The 17,323-nt window shown below is 54.8% G+C and overlaps 1 protein-coding gene across 1 annotated transcript in view; it reads left to right on the forward strand.

The window, feature by feature from the left end:
* The first annotated feature begins 12,400 nt into the window (after positions 1 to 12,400).
* The window catches only part of DAB2IP (DAB2 interacting protein), a 69,175-nt gene continuing 64,252 nt past the window's right edge, over positions 12,401 to 17,323 (forward strand). Inside the window, exon 1 of the mRNA XM_040482182.1 lies at positions 12,401 to 12,521. The gene's annotated coding sequence lies outside the window, so the exon portion shown is untranslated. The remainder of the gene's footprint in view (positions 12,522 to 17,323) is intronic.

Raw genomic sequence — 17,323 nt, forward strand, 5'->3', positions numbered from 1 at the left:
GGGTTCCGGAGCGCCGCCGCCGCCACCGCCGCCGCCGCCGCCGCCGCGGACAATGAGAGGTGAGCTCGCCGCCGCCAGCGCCCGGCCCGGCCTCCGCGCGCCGCCGCCCCGGGATGCGCCCCGGAGGGCGCGGGGACAAAGCGAGAGCCGGGGCTGGGGCGCGCTGGAAGCGGGAGGGCATAGCACGCCCGCCCTCCGGCAACTTGTGGGGCCACCTCGGACGGGGGGGTCACGGCGGGAGGACCTTTCTCTCTCCCCGCGGGGTGAGGAGGGGGTGTCCGCGGCCCCGGGCGAGGCCGGGCGGGAAGTGCCCTCGCCGAGAAGTCCTGCCTCGCCTCGCCGAGGTGGGCATTGTTTCCCGGGCGGTGCGGTGCCCGGCGCTGGGGACCGAAGTGGCGCCTCCACCCCCAGGACCCATCCCCCTGCCTCTGGAGCCCCCGGGTGTCCGATACAAAAGGCATTTTCGGCTGGGTTTTGCCGAGACTCAGTGGTGAGGAAAAGGGTGAACATCTGGAGGGGAGGAGCAGGGGGCTGGGCCGCTTAGGGGGCACATCTGCTCTAAGTAGGGCGCGTGCTCCGCTGGGGGCTGGGGTGAGCACAGGGGGCAGTGCCGGGGCTCTGAGCTCAGGGGCATCGCCTGAGGCTAGGGGAGAAGGGCCTCGTCCTCTCCAGCCTGGGCAGCTGCTTGCCTCCCTCACCTCTCCACTCCCAGGGGTGTCTCCTGTTCCCTGTTTCCTTTTCCTGGGCAAGCCTGGAGCAGGTGTGGAAATTCCAGGGGGAGGTGGCTTGTGGGGCAGAGGAGGAGAGCGAGAAGGTGGTTCAGCCTGCTCCCAGTCACCAGCAACAGAGCAGGCTTCAGCTCGCAAGGGCAAGCCATCCTGTCCGTGTTCCGGGGGCACTGGGCAGACACGGTCCCTCGGGGCCCAGGTCCCCCTCCGTGAGCGGTACCAGCCACGGCACCTTTCCACTTGGGCACAGGCACAGTGATGGATTCCGGTGCCAGTTAGAACACGTCCCTGCTCGGCTAGTGGAGGTGAAAGAACAGGCAGGCACCAAGGAGCCTTTTCAGCATTCAGCCCCGACATCTCAGGCCCCTGGCATCTGCCTTCATAGGGCTGTGCCCCTGTGTATGATTGGCAAGTTGGCACTCCCTGTAGGGGAGGCACAGGTAGAATAAAAATGTCTCTCTCCTTCCCGTTGGCTCCAGCAGGCAGAGGAGTACAAGTTATAGCCCAACTCCTGCCCAAGGTTGAGTGGCTGTTTGACTGACCCCTAGCATCTTCCTGGAGAGTACCCCTCCCACCCCCTGGGAGAATCACTAGACCTTTAATTTCCATCAGCCCAGAGGTGCTCTCCAATGCATCCATCCCCACTGCTGCCTGCAGCTGGTTTCCTGCCCCAGCTGCCAAGCCCAGCCTGAGGCAGGACCCTCAGCCTTTTTCTGATGGCCGTGGTGCCCCAGGGGACCAGGCGTGCCCTGGCAGGAGGATGCGGCCAGGCCAGAGCTCAGCGCTGGGTGCAGCCACTGCGTCTTTGAAAATCTCGCTTCCCATCTTTGTTATTGTCTGGGCGGCAGGCCACCCGGTTTGCTGCCTTCCTCCCTCCGCCAGCCCCTGCCTCCGGCTTTCTCCCCCGGGAACATGCCCTTCTCAGCGCTTTCCTTGGCGGGGGTCAGGACCCTGTGCACCCGCATGCGGGGGCTTGTGTACGTACCCCGTCTTGTGTGCATGTGTTGGTTGTCTGGGGAGCTGGAGAGACAGCAGGCGTCCCGGCCTCTGAGTGTGTCTGCCCTCCCGGGAGCAGACAGTGTGCATGCCATGTTTACGTCCCTCCAGCGGGAAGCCTGCACCAAGAAGCCGGCAAGTGCTGGCCGGCAACCCGGCCTCCTGCCTGGAGGTCGGGGCATGGCCCAGGTGACCTCGAGCAGCTCCTGCCCATCTTGGTCTCAGGTCGGGTCAGCCTTGCCACATGTCTGAGGGGCAAGGAGTGGGGGGTTGTCGGGAGTGAAACTATAAGCCCGTTTCTAGAAACGGTGTGAACAGTAGCAGTTGGAGCAGAATGTCACTGGCAGTGGTGTGGAATTGTCTTATTAATTTTCTATAAACAAAATCTGGCTTGGTGGCTTCTCTGGCACAGGAGAGGAGCCCAGATATCTCACGGACAGGCAGAGAGACTGAGTTTGAAATCCCTCGACCCAGCCTTGGAGCTGAAATAGGCTTTGTCAGGACTGGGATCTCCTGTTTGCTGCTTTGCTTAGAAATAACAGATTTATCAGCTGCTCCGGGGATGGAAAGGCAGATATTTCTCTGGGGCAGGTACTTCTCTGGGGGCAGTCCCTGGAGTCGTCCTGTTTAGAGTTGACTGAGTAAAACCAACTCTGGTGACCCACCCGCCCCTCCCCCCCCAAAAGAAAAGACCGTTCATGGTCAAACCTGGGTGAATGGAGAGGAGCCTCCCTCTTCTCCGATGTGGTGTGGTTGTGCTCTTGAAGGCTGGGAAGACAGAATGGGCTGCCTTTGGCTCGGCTTAACAGTGAAGAGAGGGGGGTGGATCCTGGCTCCATGGGACCCCATGGGGGTAAGTGCAGGAACAGGAAGGAGGGTGGGAGCTTCTAAGGTGGTGAGTGGGAGCCCTGGTCCCCATGGCTTCCCCTTTCGATAAACAGCACAGGGCACTCTGGGGCGGCCACTTGGGTTCAGACTTTGGATAACGCTGTCTGCTTTAGGGATGCTAAAGTGGCTTTGTTGCACGCTGTCTGCCTGTGTTCTGCAAACTGCTGTGTTGTGGAGGTTATTTTTTGTGCTGGAATTCTCTCATCTGGAGGCTGGAAACCAGTTGGTTCTGTGCTAGGATCTTTGGCTCCCTGGGAAAGGAGTCTGGCTCAGGGGTGGGGACACTGAGCCAGGCTGGTTGGGGGAGAGGGCTGATGTCTGGTTGTGAGGCTGGAGTCAGGCCAGCCAGGGCTTGCTGGGCACAGCTGGGCTCTGGGGGTCTCGAGAGCCACAGGACAGTTTGAGCCTTTGTACTTATTTTCCTGAGATGGTTTAGGGGAGGTTTCTAGCTGGTCTCCCAAATCTCCGGCCCCCTTAGACACTCATTTCTTCTTCAGAGGTTTTTGAAGTGTGCACCAAGGACAGGTGATCATTTCTCCTGGATAACAGAAATGAATGCTGCTCAGGGATTTTCCAGGTGAAAGGTGTGCTGGCAGAAGCATTTTTGTTTTGCAGGCTGGAAATGTTGCCGCTTCATTTACAAGGCTGTTTTAATGTTGGTAAAAGCCATCCAGGATGTGGTGTTTCTGTCTTCCCAGAAGATAATTTCCAAGTCACTCATTTATTAATGTTCCTGAGTAGCTAGGAGGGTCAGCCGGCAATATTGCAATTTCTCCCTGCCGCTGTTTCTGGGTGACTCTGGCCCCACACAGGCTCTGAGAGTGTGCCCCCTCTGGCTCCCAACCTGTCCCCCTACCCCTGTAGTTACTCTGAAGTGGCTGTCCCCACGCCCCTTCCCATTCTTCCCAGTTGGCCCGGTGCAGAGCTGGTCATGTAAATGTGGGCAAGCCAGGTGCAGGTATGCGAGGCTGCTGTGTGCAGAGTTGGAGATTGATGACCCCTTCTCAGGAATATTGCCTGGAGTTCCCACACCTGAAAGTTACCAATGGTGGGATTCTAGTCAGGGTAAGGCTAGCGAGCGAGATACTTGGATATGGGGGTGGGGGCTTTCAAGAACCCGCAACTGGCTCTAAGTAGGCAGGAAACAGTTCCGCCCCTTTGGGTAAGGCAGCTCTTGGAGAGGGGAGAGGAAGCTTAATGAGAAGTGGGATCTGTTTCCCTGCGTTAGTTGTTGACAGTAGGTGCAGGAGAGGCTGGGCATCAAGGCTTGGCCTTTCTTGCCTCCCTCCCTCCCCTACCATAGACAGGGAGCGCCTGGTCCTCTGCCTTCCCTTGGGTGACGTCGAGATGATTGTGCAGTTTAGACAGTTTCCGGGAATAATGGGAAGTATGTGATCTTTGGCTTTGAGGCCAGGCGTTCTTGGGGCAAGTCACATAACCTTCCTGAGCCTCAGTTTGCACATCTGGAGAATGGGCCTCACGATGATAGTGTCGTTGGATACATTAATGTTAATATATCCAGCACGTGTTTAATAGAAAGTGTCCTGTTCAGTGCTGTTTCCTTAGCAACTAACACCAGGTCTTGCACATTTCTTAAATGTTTCTAAAATTTTATTAAGTACATAATAACATGTGAAAGAGGCGAGACTAGCATGTTGTAGGTTTTCAGTAAGGAGTAGTTAACATTGGTGGGGGGAAAGTTACCTCATTTTGTTAAGCCTCATTTTCTCATCTACAACGTGGGAATAATAACTAGCAATCATGCTGTGCTCTGAGGTTCAAGAGAGATACTGGATGTTGCTGCCCCTTGAAAGGTAAAAAGGGCTGTTATTACCTTGAATGCAAGAAATAGCCAGGCAGAGTAACCCTTGTTCCTGTCTATACCAGGAAAAGCAAACTTCTCCTATATGTGTTTTAAAAGTCCGTTTTAAAAGTCCATTGTTCCATTTTACGTTTGCCGTGTACTTGTTTTTAATTATTTAAGTATTTAGGTAATGTCTAGTATTTCTTTATCCAAAACGATGCTGTTATTTAAATCCTTGAATATTTCTCTTTGTTCACATCTCTGATTGTTCCTATAGGATAAAGTCTTAGAAATGGAATTACTAGGTCAAAGACTATTAACAGTTTGAGGCTTTTGCTAAAAATGTCCCCCCACTGAAAAGCCTATAGTAATTTACACTCCCCCAGTGATTTCTGAGATGCCCCACCTGTTTCCTGACACCCTCAAACACATTGGGTGTCATCATTAAAACAATCTTTGTCACTCAAATGGGCAGAAAAATGGCATTTCTTTGTTATTTGCATTTCTTTGCTTGTTAGGGATTGAATATTGTTTTCCTGAGTTTAATGGCCAGTAGTGCTGCTGCTTCTGAGTCTTGTCTCACCCTGTCCTTTGCCTTCCGAACGTTCTGACAGGCCCCTTGCAGGATTCTTGGTTGCCCTTTTGGCTCCCCTTGGCTCTGAGAGGCCCCATGTAGGTGGATCTTTGTTAAATGGGCTTCTGCTTTCCAAGAAGTATGGCAGGCAATTCATTAATTACCTGCAAGGAAGGCTCACCCAGCTCTCCTCTCCCTTCTCCTTCCCTCCCCTCCAGAAGGGAATCAGACTTAATTCTTAATCTGATAATTATCATAAGGTGGCGTGGCATTTGCACAGCACTTTGAGAGGTCTTCTGCCCTGCAAGGTAGATGTGCAGTGAAAGCGCTGTCAGATTCACGGAAACTGAGGCACGCATTCACAGGCACAGAGGTGGGACCATCACAGAAGCCAGCCTGGTGACAAGGTCCCATCCTGCCTGCAACATTGTACTTGGAGCTTCATGGGCACCTTTGGCTGGAGGGTGGGGGGTTGGTGGCAGGGCTGACCAAGGCCCCGCACATAAGCGCATGATTCTGAGCCTCATCTCCAGAGAGGGAGGGGAAAGCCATAGAACACGACCTGGACGTAGGGAAGAACCAATTTATTTTTTGCTTTCTCATTTTTATCGCCCTCCTTTTAGATCTGTGGCTCCCTCGTGTATCTTCCAGAGATCCGAGCCGGGCAATATTTTTAGGAACAGTGGAAATTAGCTAGTGAGAATGTGATCATCCCAGGCTGGGGTTTCAAAGGCTGGAGAATCCTTTCTTTGTACAAGCATGTAGGCCTGTGTACATCTGTGCGTGCGTGTTTTTGTATGTCTTGCAGGTACACACCTGCCCTCATGAAGGTGTGTGTGCGTCATATGTGAATGTCCTTGCACACGTCTACATTTGAAATGACTAGTCACATGTAAAGCATTTGGAACAGTCCCTGGCACTTCGTATTAGGTTGGACCATGTGAAGTGGCCGTTTTTGTAGGTCGAATACGGGCATACGACGGTTCACTCTAATAAGTGCTCACTGAGCGTTGACTGCTATTGTTGCTGTCCGTTTTCTTACGTGTGCATGTCTACCGCTGTGTGCACGTGAGTTTGTATACACCGTGTCACGCTGTGTGTATAGCGTGTTGTATGTTCGAGCTCTCACGTGTGCAAATCTGTGTGCAGTTTCTGTCTGGGTGTGTGGCCAGCGACCTGGTCCCTTTTGTGAACCAACTGCCCAACTGCTTGGAGAGAGCCTCAGGGCTCAGCATATACCTGGCTGCAGGACAGCTGTCCCCTTAATCTCCTTGTGCCTTTAGGTGCCAGCAGAGTCCAGGCCTGGGGTGCCATGGGGGCCTGTGGCATTCTCATTCTCCACAAGTAACCCTGCCCATTTCCAGGCCCCCACGTCTGAGGCTATGCAGATTGACTCTTTAGTGGAATTCCTTTGCAAAATACTACTTGAACCAGAAAGTTAATTACCAGGCTTTAATTAATGGCTATTTTAGAAGGCCACAGAAGAGAGCTGGAGATCATAGGAAGACTGGAAAGGCAAGAAGGAAAACATTCAGTGCCCCTGGCTGGCTTTGGTGACTCCTTCCCAGGTAGAAGGGCACACTTTGCTTTTTCCCTGCTGTGACCTGCCAGCCCACCCCACTGTGGGGACTGGCTGCGGGTGAGGGAAGGGGTGCCCCTGTATGAAGAGATGGTCTTTTGGCCATCAGGCCGTCCATCTGTGAGGAGTGGCCTGGGCCTCATTCCCGGCCTGGGGGTGGGGTGTTGTGAGTAGCTGTGCAGGGCCAGCAACCCCAAGCCCCAGCCCTCTGAAACCTCTGCACAGCCAGGTAACATTTCCCAGGCCTGAGCCATGGGAGGGACGCTCACTGGCCAGTCTGCCTTGAAGAGTAACCTCTTCCCTACTTCTCCGGGGCCTTTGGGCTGCTCCCTGCAGCCCTCCACCCCCACCCCTTCCAAGAGCCTAAGAGCCTGAGGCAGCTTCCTGCAGGGCCCAGTCTCTCCCTGGGCCAGCTGCCTCCTCTCTCTCTGCCCCCCACTCTGCTCACCGGTGTTCAGTGGGGGGAGTCCCTTGTGATCCAGCCCACCCACCTACCTCCCAGGACCAGCTGAAAGCTCAGAGGAGATTATTGTGAAGGAAAGGATGTGGGAGATCCCCCTCCCAGCTGGGAGTGCCGGGAAGGGTGGCCTGTGTTAGCTTCCCCTCCTGAGGCAGAGGGAATCTCTGTCCTCTGTGGGTACGTGTGGGCGTGAGCTTGTGGGTGGACGCACAGTGTCTTGCACGTACCACAGGGCACAGCCTTGGCTGCCTGCCGTGTCTTGTCTGTAGGCCACCCCACATGCCACACCTGGGCATGCACACATAAGAACTTCTCTAGCATTTGGAAAGCCACCAGTTGTGCACCAGAGGTCCCCTCTGAGTGGACCAGAGGAAGGAGAGGGAGGCAGGATGGCATGGGGATATGTTTTTTGGGAAAAAATCTCCCCGGGTGCTGTGTGTCTGTCCAGTGAATATTGTATAAGCTTCGGTTGTCTAAGAGGGGAGGGGCCAGAGGGCAGCCTCAAAGCCCTGCCCTGTAAAGGTTCTCCCAAAGGCAGCCTGAGCACGGCTTTGCCTCCTCCACCCCCTTGTACCTTGGCTGCCAGGGGCCAGCCTGGAGCGGACGGAGTGCAGGAGTTATGGGAACTTGGCTCCCAGGCCTGACTCCATTGCTAACTCAGTGTGATCAGCCTCAGAAAAGCCACTGGAGCCCCCTCAGCCTGTCTTTCCATCTTTCAAGCGGGGCTCGTAGGACAGGAATTGGCCGAGATAGGTGGGTTTCACATTTCTCTGCATCAGATGCCTTGTGAGGTTAGTTATTCCTTGTCATGATGACTCCCCCTCCTCCCTTTTCTGGTGGGCAGTCCCCGTCAGGGAGCTGAGGGGCTCTTCTCTGGCTCCTATCCTCGCTGGCTCTGGCCACCTCCCAGTCAACCCTGCACTGTCACCTGCCTGTTGCCCTGACCTTTCCCACACCCTCAAGGCCCTTGTTTGCAGGCCTGGCTTAATTGAAAAGAGCACATTGGGCAAAGATATAGATGCCACCCCAGCAGCACAGGCCCTAATTTGATGCGACGTTGTCGTGGGGAGTTTTCATACCGAGGGCAGTGAATTAGTGCAGCGGCTCCCTGTGCCCACCGACTAAGGGGAAGTTAATTTCATGCCCTGTCTTTTTGACATTTGTAATCGAAGCTTTATATTGCAGCTGCAGACTGTTAGCACGTGGAGGATGTATGAGCCTCAATTATTGTTTCTGGCTAGGGAGGAGATTGATTAACAGATTGTTCACAGCCCCACCCCTCTACTCCTTATTCCCCTGCCTGCCTCCTTCCTTCTTTTGCAGCTTCCCCAGATTTCATCAGGGAACTCAGCCCCAGAATGAGCTCTGATCGAAACCCTGCTTGTGTCTTAGAAGCTGGGGGCTTGGCCCCTGAGCTGGACCCACCCTGGGAAGGACCCAAATGAAGAGGAATTGCCTGGGACCCCTGATAAAATGCAGATTCTTGGGCCCTGTCCCAAACCTTTCAGAATTAGACTCTGGCGGAGTGTTTGAGAACCACTGCCCAAAGTTGGTTTCTTTTGCACAGGGGCAGGAATTGTGCCCCAGCTGTGTGCCAGCGACTTGCCTAGACACTGCCCAGGCTATCTTCTTCTTGATTCCTTGTAGTGAGAGGGTTTTTGTTTCCCATTTCATAGATATAGAAATAGAAACTCCAAGAGTGGAACATGACTGGCCAAGAATCACACGTTGGGGGACCTCATGCCCTGGCAAGCCGTTCCCTGATTCATGCCTACCATCCCCCCACTATCATGCCACGCCCTTTCTTTTTAAGCTTGTGATACTTTCTGAAATAAGCCTTCGCCTCTTAGAGGAGTGCCAGTAGTTCCCTCTTGTGCTTGCACAGGGCTCCCCTCTGTCAAGAGCTCTCTCACACCAGTGCCCCCCGTCTTCACAGGGTGCTTGCAGCAGTCAGGACACGTATGACTGATCTGCATTTTACAGGTGGGCGAGGCTCAGAGAGGTGAAGGGGCAGGGCTGGAGTTAGAACGTGTCTTCTAACTCTGGGCCCAGCGCTTGGCCCACCTGTGCCACCCAGGCCTATTCGTCTTGCCAGCTCTTCAGTTACAAGTGGGGAATCTGAGGTTCAGAGAGGTGTAGCCACTTACCAGGATCAAGCGAGTGGCAGTGATGCAGTCCAGGCCCAAGTCCCCAGAGTCAAAGCCCATGGAACAGGACGAGGCAACCTTTCGGGGCTGGACCTATCTTTGGTCCCCACCTGGGAGTGGACGTCTTTGAGCACAGCCTAGAGGCTCAGGGACGCGACGGCTGTCCATGCAGAGGCCAGGCCTGGTGGGGTGGGCTGCACTCCTGACCCAGGAAACCAGGCACCTGCTGGAGGTTGTGGGAGAAGGATGGAGGCGGGAGGCCAGGGGGGCCTGTGGGGCACGGAGCCGGAATTTGAACCCAGGACTGCCGTAAAGCCCCATCTCCTGCGCTGCCAGGAGCTGAGGAGGTCAATGGTATGTGTCTGAGTCAGTCACCTGGTCCAAGGCCCAGCTCCACCCACTGCTTCTCCCTGAGCCTCACTTTCCCCATCTCAACAAAGCAAAAACAAAAGCTAATGTCTCAGTGCAGCTAGTGTAGGGTAGAGTGTCGTCCTTCCCAGGCTTTGCGGCGCTGCCTTAAGGTCCTGAGGCCCCTGCAGGTGTCGTAGACGGAGCCGTGGAAGCCGGGTGCGACGACGCGCCTTTCACTCTTGCTCTCCTCCTGGCAAGCTTCTCCCGGTGCTGTGCTGCCCTGCGTGGTCACTCATGATGGGCCAGCCTCCTTACCTGGTGCCTTTCCCTGCATTTTCTCATCTCATCCTTACAATGGCACTGGGAAAGAGAGGAGCTATTACTGTCCCCATTTTACGGAGAGGAAAATTGAGGCGCAGAGAGACTGAGTAGTTTGCCGACGTCGTGTAGCTCGTAAGTGGCAGAGCTGGGATTCAAACCCAGGCAGTCTGACTGTATAAAGGCCCGCCATCAGCCACTCTTCCGCATGGTCTCTGCTTATAACGCTCCGTTTTACAGACTACATACCCAGTCAGTAACATCATCAGTCAACTACCTGCCATTTACGAAGCGTCTTGCCTCATGCCAGGCATTGTGTGTTGTGTGTATGTCATCTCTAATCCTCTTGACTACCCTCGTTTTATCCTCCTCCCGTTTTATGGGTGACAAAACTGGCCTCAGAGGGGTAAAACCACTTATCGGGGATTACCCTCATGATGGATTTAGAATCTAGCTTTCTTTGGACTCAAAGCCTGGGCCCTCTCTAGTGCAGCGGCTGATACAATGGGCACGTCCTGTGGGCCAGGCTCAGCACTTCCCTCACACAGCCCATGTGCCGCACACTATTGTCATCCCGCGTTTACAGCCAGGAAACAGCAGTCGCGTGGCTAGAACGGCAGAGCCAGGATCTGAACCCAAGTAGTCTGGCGCCCAAGTCCGTGCTCTTAACTACTGCCCAGTATTTTCCTTCTCCCTATTTTACAGATGAGGAAACTGAGGCTCTGACAGGTAAAAGCCACTTGTCCTGAGTGAGACAGCAAGTGATGGCAGAGATCGGATTTGCACCTAGATCTTTCTGGATTGTTTTATTGTCTCCCACCTGAGAGAACATGACAGCCACCCGTGGGAGCTGCAGGAGTATCTCAGGGCCACCGGGGGCTCTGCAGGAGGCTGAAATGGGTGCTGAAGTCTGAGGTGGTGGTGGCATGGAGGCAGGCCTTCCTCCTGGCCTCAGTTGGCGGGGAGGGTCTCCAGAATGTGAGGGTACGGCCGGCTTGGTGACGGTCCCCTGCATTTGTACTTAATCAGTGATGATACGTGTCTAGTTCCGTGGGCCTCTCAGGGTTCTGGGCTCCCATATTTCTCTTCCTCTTGGCAGAGCTGATGAGCTGTGGCTGCATCTAGAGATCTATTGATTTGTAATGCTGGGTGAGGCCGGGCAGGTGGAAGAGGTCACGGGCAGGCTAACTGGCCTTGCACAGCACTTCCTATTCCACCCTGGGTCAGCACATGGAGGTGAATTTCATCATTGCCCAGGAGGGCGAAGGGGAAGCAGAGTGATGGTGGAAGGCGGGCAGGGCCTCCCCAGACCAGCCTTTGTTCTGGACCTCTGGCGCGGGTCGGGGGGGGAGTCTGGTGCCGATGGGGCCGCGCTCCTGATGGACGAGGCCTGTGCGGACCTGAGAAGGTGCTGGGCACAGCCGCCAGGCCTCAGGGAGGCGGCCGGAGGTTGATGCGGGCAGTGACGGTGCCCTGGCAGGAGTTCTGCCAGGAGCCCCAGGCAGCCTGCCTGAGATGGTCTTATCCAGGTGTCCTAGGACGTGAGGTCTGCGCTTCAGATGGTGGCTGTTGATACGAATGATGAGAACCTACTCTAAGGGGTTTCAGAATCCAGGGGTGATGGCGCTGGCGGGGGTGTTAGTGAGCAGTCTGGCCAGAGGTTCTCAGACTCAGTTCCTGGAGGTGAGACTAGGTATTGTCCTCTCCAGTGGTTGTGGACATCCTGGCTCTGGAGGACGCTTTGATCCAGGACACTGAAGGCCCATAGAGGTCCTATAAAGAAATCCGTTTCACCTCCAGTAATCCGGAGCTTCCTTTCCCCACCCCCCACCCCAGGGGCATGTGCGGAGAGGTAGTGTTCCGTCAAACTTTCTTGGGTAAATGCTAATTTGAGATGTTCCCTCTCCTCAGAAGCATGCTCTTAAGAGGGACCTTTGGAAGTATTCCAGGCCTTTAGAAACGATAGGAGTAAGCTTTGAACGATGGCATTGCTAGCCCAGCAGGTGGCATGGGGTTTGTTTTTTGGAAAAAAATCATCTCTGGGTTTTCCAAATCATTCCTCAGAGCAGCTACCAACACTCCTATGTGTAGGATGGGCCTGGTTCTGGTCAGAGTTTTCTGTGGGCCTGGGGTATGGGGGATTTGTTTCCTCTTTTGCAGGATGGACGGCTCCTTTCTTGTACCCAGCAGCTTGGGCTCTGGGCGTCCCCATCCCCCTCTGGACTCCTGCAGAAGGCAGCAGCCGGGCAGAGGCTGCCCACTGATTTGCATAATTGCACCGTCCCCTGAATAATTAATAAAGCTCTGTCCTTGCTGGGAGCAAAGACTGCACCGTTATGGATGGGTTCGCCATGGATGGGTTTGCCGGAGTTCTTCCAGGGAGCCGATGGTTCCCGGACTCCTTGGCTTTTCCTGGCATGGAGTCCCCCTAGAGAGAGGAGAGGGCACGGGGTTGTGTGTGTGGTGGTTGGGGGGGGGGGGGGTGGTTCCTCGTGATGCCTGTAGCATCACAATGGGCGGGGCTGGTAATGCATCTGCTCCTTTCTTCCAGGATCCACAAACAGGATCTCAAGCACACAGACGATTTGGAATTCTGTATTCTCTTGCTTTCTGTGGTCCCACAAACTCTTCTCTGAAACATGATCAACTGTTGTAGAGACTTAGCTCTCTTTCCAGGTAGGCTGGAGGAACCACTACTGACCCAGGGGGTAAGGGCCGTGGTGGTGAATTTGAAGGCAGGAGCAGGGGACAATGAGGCATTTCTGCGTGAGGTCTTTTTTCGTCATCGGCCCCTCCAAGTTTCTGGGCTTGTTAAAGTCAGGAGGAGTTTGAGAGTGACTTGTATTTGAGGTTAAGTCCGTTTTTATGTAGTTTAACAGAAATGAATTTTCCCTCCGCAGATGTGGTCTTGCCTCCCTGGCGTGCTAGAAAGGGAGGTTGAGGGCTGGGTCTGCTCCTCAACTGTAGTTGACATTGGGGAAGGTCCTATAGTTTCTCCAAGCCAGGGGTGTCCTTGAAAGGCCTTGGTCTCTTCCCAGCCTCCTCTAATCATTGTCTAAATCTTCTGCAGGAGTGTTTCTCAAACTGGTTTCCACAGAACACCACATTCTCATAGATGTTGATGGGTGCTTAACTCATTAAGGGACGAGGGGATCCCATAGTTCAGACAGGCCAGGGAAACATCCGTTAAACCAGAGCCAGCAGGTTTCTTTAGTGCTCTAGCCCTGGGAGCCTTTAACATGCTGAGCGTACAACAGGGCATGTAGGATGTCTGCTCCCCATTGACACAGACTGTTCCGGGGTCTGTTTGCACACGTGCAGTCCTGGGGAGACGCCCATGCCCTTGCTGGCCGTGCCAACTCTTGGAAACCTCCCCCTTTGTTGAGCTTCCTTAGCCAGCATTTATGTGGCACTTTAGCATTAGCATTTGGCCCCCATACCAGCTAGAGAGGTGGCAGGGATCATCCCATTTTACAGACAAGGAAACTGAGACTCAGAGGGTGATTATCTTACCCCAAGACACCTAGATGTTGATAAAGTGTGCATTTAAAGCCACATCTGCTAGCTGGACCTTTAGTTTTTTCCTGTGGCCACAAGGAAACCATTTGCTCCATATAAAGGTCAGTATGTTGGTTGGCATTGGTCCTTGGGACCCTGGGGACCTGTTCCTCTCATAGCCCCCCTGCTAGCTTGGTTGGAGTGAGTTTCTGGGAGTGAGAAGGGTTTTATAGCATCCTAGCTGTGGGGCCTGTGTTTGGAGCCAGATGCCGATATGGGCATAAAACTACCAGGTGTCCCACTCCTCAGACCATTCCTGACTCTTCTACCCAGGAGCTGGGTAGGCCCTTGTTCTAAGCTGGTGGTGTTGGTTGAGGGGTGGAGGAGGGCAGGTCTTTCTGAGAGCCACGGCCCAGGCCTGGTGGCTGGCTAGGGGCAGCCTGGGGTGAACCTGTTTATAGCCGCTCGGCTTAGAGGCTGACCGAGGCCGAAGTGTGACTCCAGGACCTAGGCCAACTGTTTTATGTCTCGGGAGTCTCCTTGGGTCACACCGTGAAAGGGACTACGTTGCCCCCAGTGGCGCATCCACCTTGTTCCCATAGAGAGCAAACCACCTCGAGGACACCCCGATGAACTGAATTTTGCTCGGCTGGCGCACGGACCCAGGCGTGGATCTGGCTCCCTGTCTCCCTGTGTGATTAGGAAAAGTCACCTGATCTCTGAAACCCGGTCCCCTCATCTTTAAAATGGATGTGATAATGGTGCCTGCCTCCTAGGGTTCTGAGGTCACACGGGATCACGTACGTCCCATAATTTTATCATCTCTTAGGCGTACACACCCTCACATTTGCGCACGCCATCCTTTTGAGCTTCTGTGTGAGACCCCGGCGCCCTGCCAGCTGCAGCGGCCTGGCCTTCCTGGGGTCCGTCCACCCCATCGTGTAGCAGGAGACAGCGTGAGACAGGCATGGAAAGATGTTTGTGTGGACGTTTCTCCCACTTAGAAAATCAATGTTCTCTGGTCTGCCTAATTGTTCTGTTGCTGCTAAATGAGTCATTATGGAGGGAAAATAGCAAATGCATTGTGAGATTAATGGGAGAAAATAGTTGGCAAATGACTTTGGTTTGCTTCCGAAACTCCGAGAAGGTGTTACTATGAGAAATCTGGAGAGCCGTGCGAGGCTGAGTCTCAAGAAGCAGCTATTAGCGTTGTGAGGCTCCCGAGGTGGTAGATGGTCCAAGAGGGTCCTTTTAGGGCAGGGCACTGATTTCAGTATTGTAGGGGTTGGACTCAGGAATTACGGGGGGTCAAGTCTGGAGTTTGTGGTGGGACAGGGAGCTCCGACGGCCTGGCCCCAAGGCAAGGGGATCGTGTTCAGTTACGCTGCATTCTAGGCGGTGCCCAGGGATGCGGTGCTGAGCGCCCCTCCCCTGGTGGAGGAGCCGGGCTGCAAGAAACTGCCCCACAGGTAAAGATGTAATTGCAGCTGGGGCGTGTGTCCTGAGGGCGGTGAGAGCCTGGAACTAGGAGGTTTGATCTGGTGGAGGTGCTTAGGACAGCCTCCCCAAGGAAGGGAGGAGTGAGCTAAGGAAACTAAGCCCCAGCATGATTCCGAGACCTGCTGAAGTATTGAGACCTCTAGCTAGTAGCTGTGTATTCTCCTCTCTCTGGTATGGTCTCGTGCCTCTGAGGGACGGTCGGGGTGCGGTGCCAGCTTATCAGGCTGCAGAGGAACCTTAGGGCTGCACGTACCACTGGGTGCTCCAGCTTGGGGGACCAGGCCTCACTGCACCCCTAGGAACACTGGTAGGGCAGAGCAAGGTGGGCAGCTGAGCCCCAGAGGAGGCAGGAACTCGGCCTCTGGTGCTTGGCCACTGCTGTTGGCCGAAAGCCCACTTTCAGTCCAAACTCAGATTGGATGGACTCTTCCCTGCCCCTCTCCAAATATAAACCACAGCCCCCCTGGCAGACGCCGAGTGTTTATTTGGTCTGGGTGAAGAGCCCCAGCTGAGGGCCCTTTGTCCTGCTCAGTTTCCACTTCCAAAAGAATTCTGCTTAGTTCTTCAGATAAACAGCAGGACACCTCCTGTGGGGTTCCAGGTAGGTCCAAGGCTGCCCTGAGGGTATGGAGGGGATCCAGCCCTGTGTGGATCCAGCACCCCGTTGTACTGCTACAGGGAATTATCAGTGGCATCCCAGAATTGGTGCACTGAGGTCCGACTTCCCTCTCGGGGAGCCAGTCCCTTTCTCAGAAAACCAGGCAGGCCAGACCTACTCATGGTGGTGTTTCAGAGTCCCTGAACAGCTCTGAGTCTGGGTACCAAATCTTGAGTCTCCCTGTAGGCAGTCCCTGTTCTTCCATGGTGGCAGACTCGGGCTAAACTGAGCCCAGGCAGAGGTGAAATTGAAGGAGCCTGATCAAGCCTTGTCCCACACACTTTTTCTTCCACCCGGGCCATGGATGGATTCCAGTCTAACATCCCTTAATTCCTGCCCCCACTTGGGCACTCTGGGTTCCTGCTTGTTTTCAGATTTTCTGTTGTTTGCAGGCGGACAACGGACTGTCCCCTGAGCTTGGTTCCATGGCTCCCACCATGGTCTTTGACCATCCTGGGCAACCTGGGCTGCTGAACAGCCAGCCTGGCGATTGGTCACCACACATTTCCGCTTGGTCGTTCCTGCTTCTCTCCCTCCTAAGTCAAGGTGGCCGCTTAGCTGTTGTCAGGTTCCTGAGGTAAATCTCTGTAGCCTCTAATCATTAGCAGTGGTGGGACTCCACGTCCTTTGGCTCCAGCTACGATCAGGAAGGGAGTTTCATCGAAGGCGAGTCTTATACAGCACCTTGCCCTGTGCACAGGCCCTCAGAAAGACAGCGCCACCGCCTCTGGTAAGCCCGGCAGCCCCCAGCTTTGTCCTTCCGCCCTGGAGAAGCACCTTGCGCCGTAGATCCACTCCCAGGTGAGGCCACAGTGTTCCCATGGCAGGGATGTCCTCATTGGCTCGGGGGCCAGGATTTTCCATTGAGTGGTGGGACTCAGGAGCAAAAGAGTTCTGGAGCCCCAGCAGCCACATGCGAAAGGTTGGCTTGCTGAGCCTTCCTGAATGTTAGGGCAGATACAGACAGGACGGCGATGCCCTGTGCTCTTTTTATCCAGTCACGCTTGAAGCCGCTCGTCGCACTAGTGGAAACACATTTCTAAGCGAGAGGAAATACGGCATCCTTTGTGGCGCAGTTGTACAGAGAGCTAGTTGATAGGCTTCCTGCAGCCACCCCCGACCACGCCGGGGTCCTGATTACGGGTCTGCAAACCTGCCTTTGGGTAGATTCACTGAAGTTTCACACACATATTTATCTGGCTGTCAGCCATTTACCTTAATGTGTTTCACTATGGGCGACGTGCTATCCGGTGCCTGGGCATTCGGCATTGAACATCACGTTCCCTTCCCAGGCACGGTTACCCCCCACCTGGAGTTATTCTGGCCGCCGGGTGGCAGCTACATACTGGCCACGGAGGGAGGCCCGAGGGGGACTCCAGTCGGGGTCCTGCCTCCCTCATTCCATTCTCCTCTCAGCTCTCCCTCCTCCACCCCATTTCCTTGTCCTGCCTCCCTCCAGACCCGCGAGCTGCCTGCTCCCCAGCAGAGGGGCCTGGCACCGCCACTGGTCATGCTGGGCCTCCTACAACATGAACTTGGGTTGTTGGAACTCCTGGCCCAGGAGCTTCAAGCCCCCAGCCAGGGTCCTTGTTTGGGTTGTGTTGTGACAAGGGACTTGTTTCCGACGTGTGATGTCTGCCCATTCTCTCTGTCTTGATGGCCTTTCATGCTGGTAGCCCCCGACGGGGGGGGGGCCCTGACATGTTATGCTGAGGTTTTGGAAGGGCCGGGCACTCGATGGGGAGCCCCCGGCTGGCCAAGCTGGTGGCCCAGAAGAGACCTACGGGTTCTAAATCACTCTGCCTGTGAAGGCAGAATCTCC

This window comes from Herpailurus yagouaroundi, unplaced genomic scaffold (genome assembly GCF_014898765.1).
Source record: "Herpailurus yagouaroundi ecotype Mexico unplaced genomic scaffold, PumYag 160, whole genome shotgun sequence".
Lineage (NCBI taxonomy): Eukaryota > Metazoa > Chordata > Mammalia > Carnivora > Felidae > Herpailurus > Herpailurus yagouaroundi.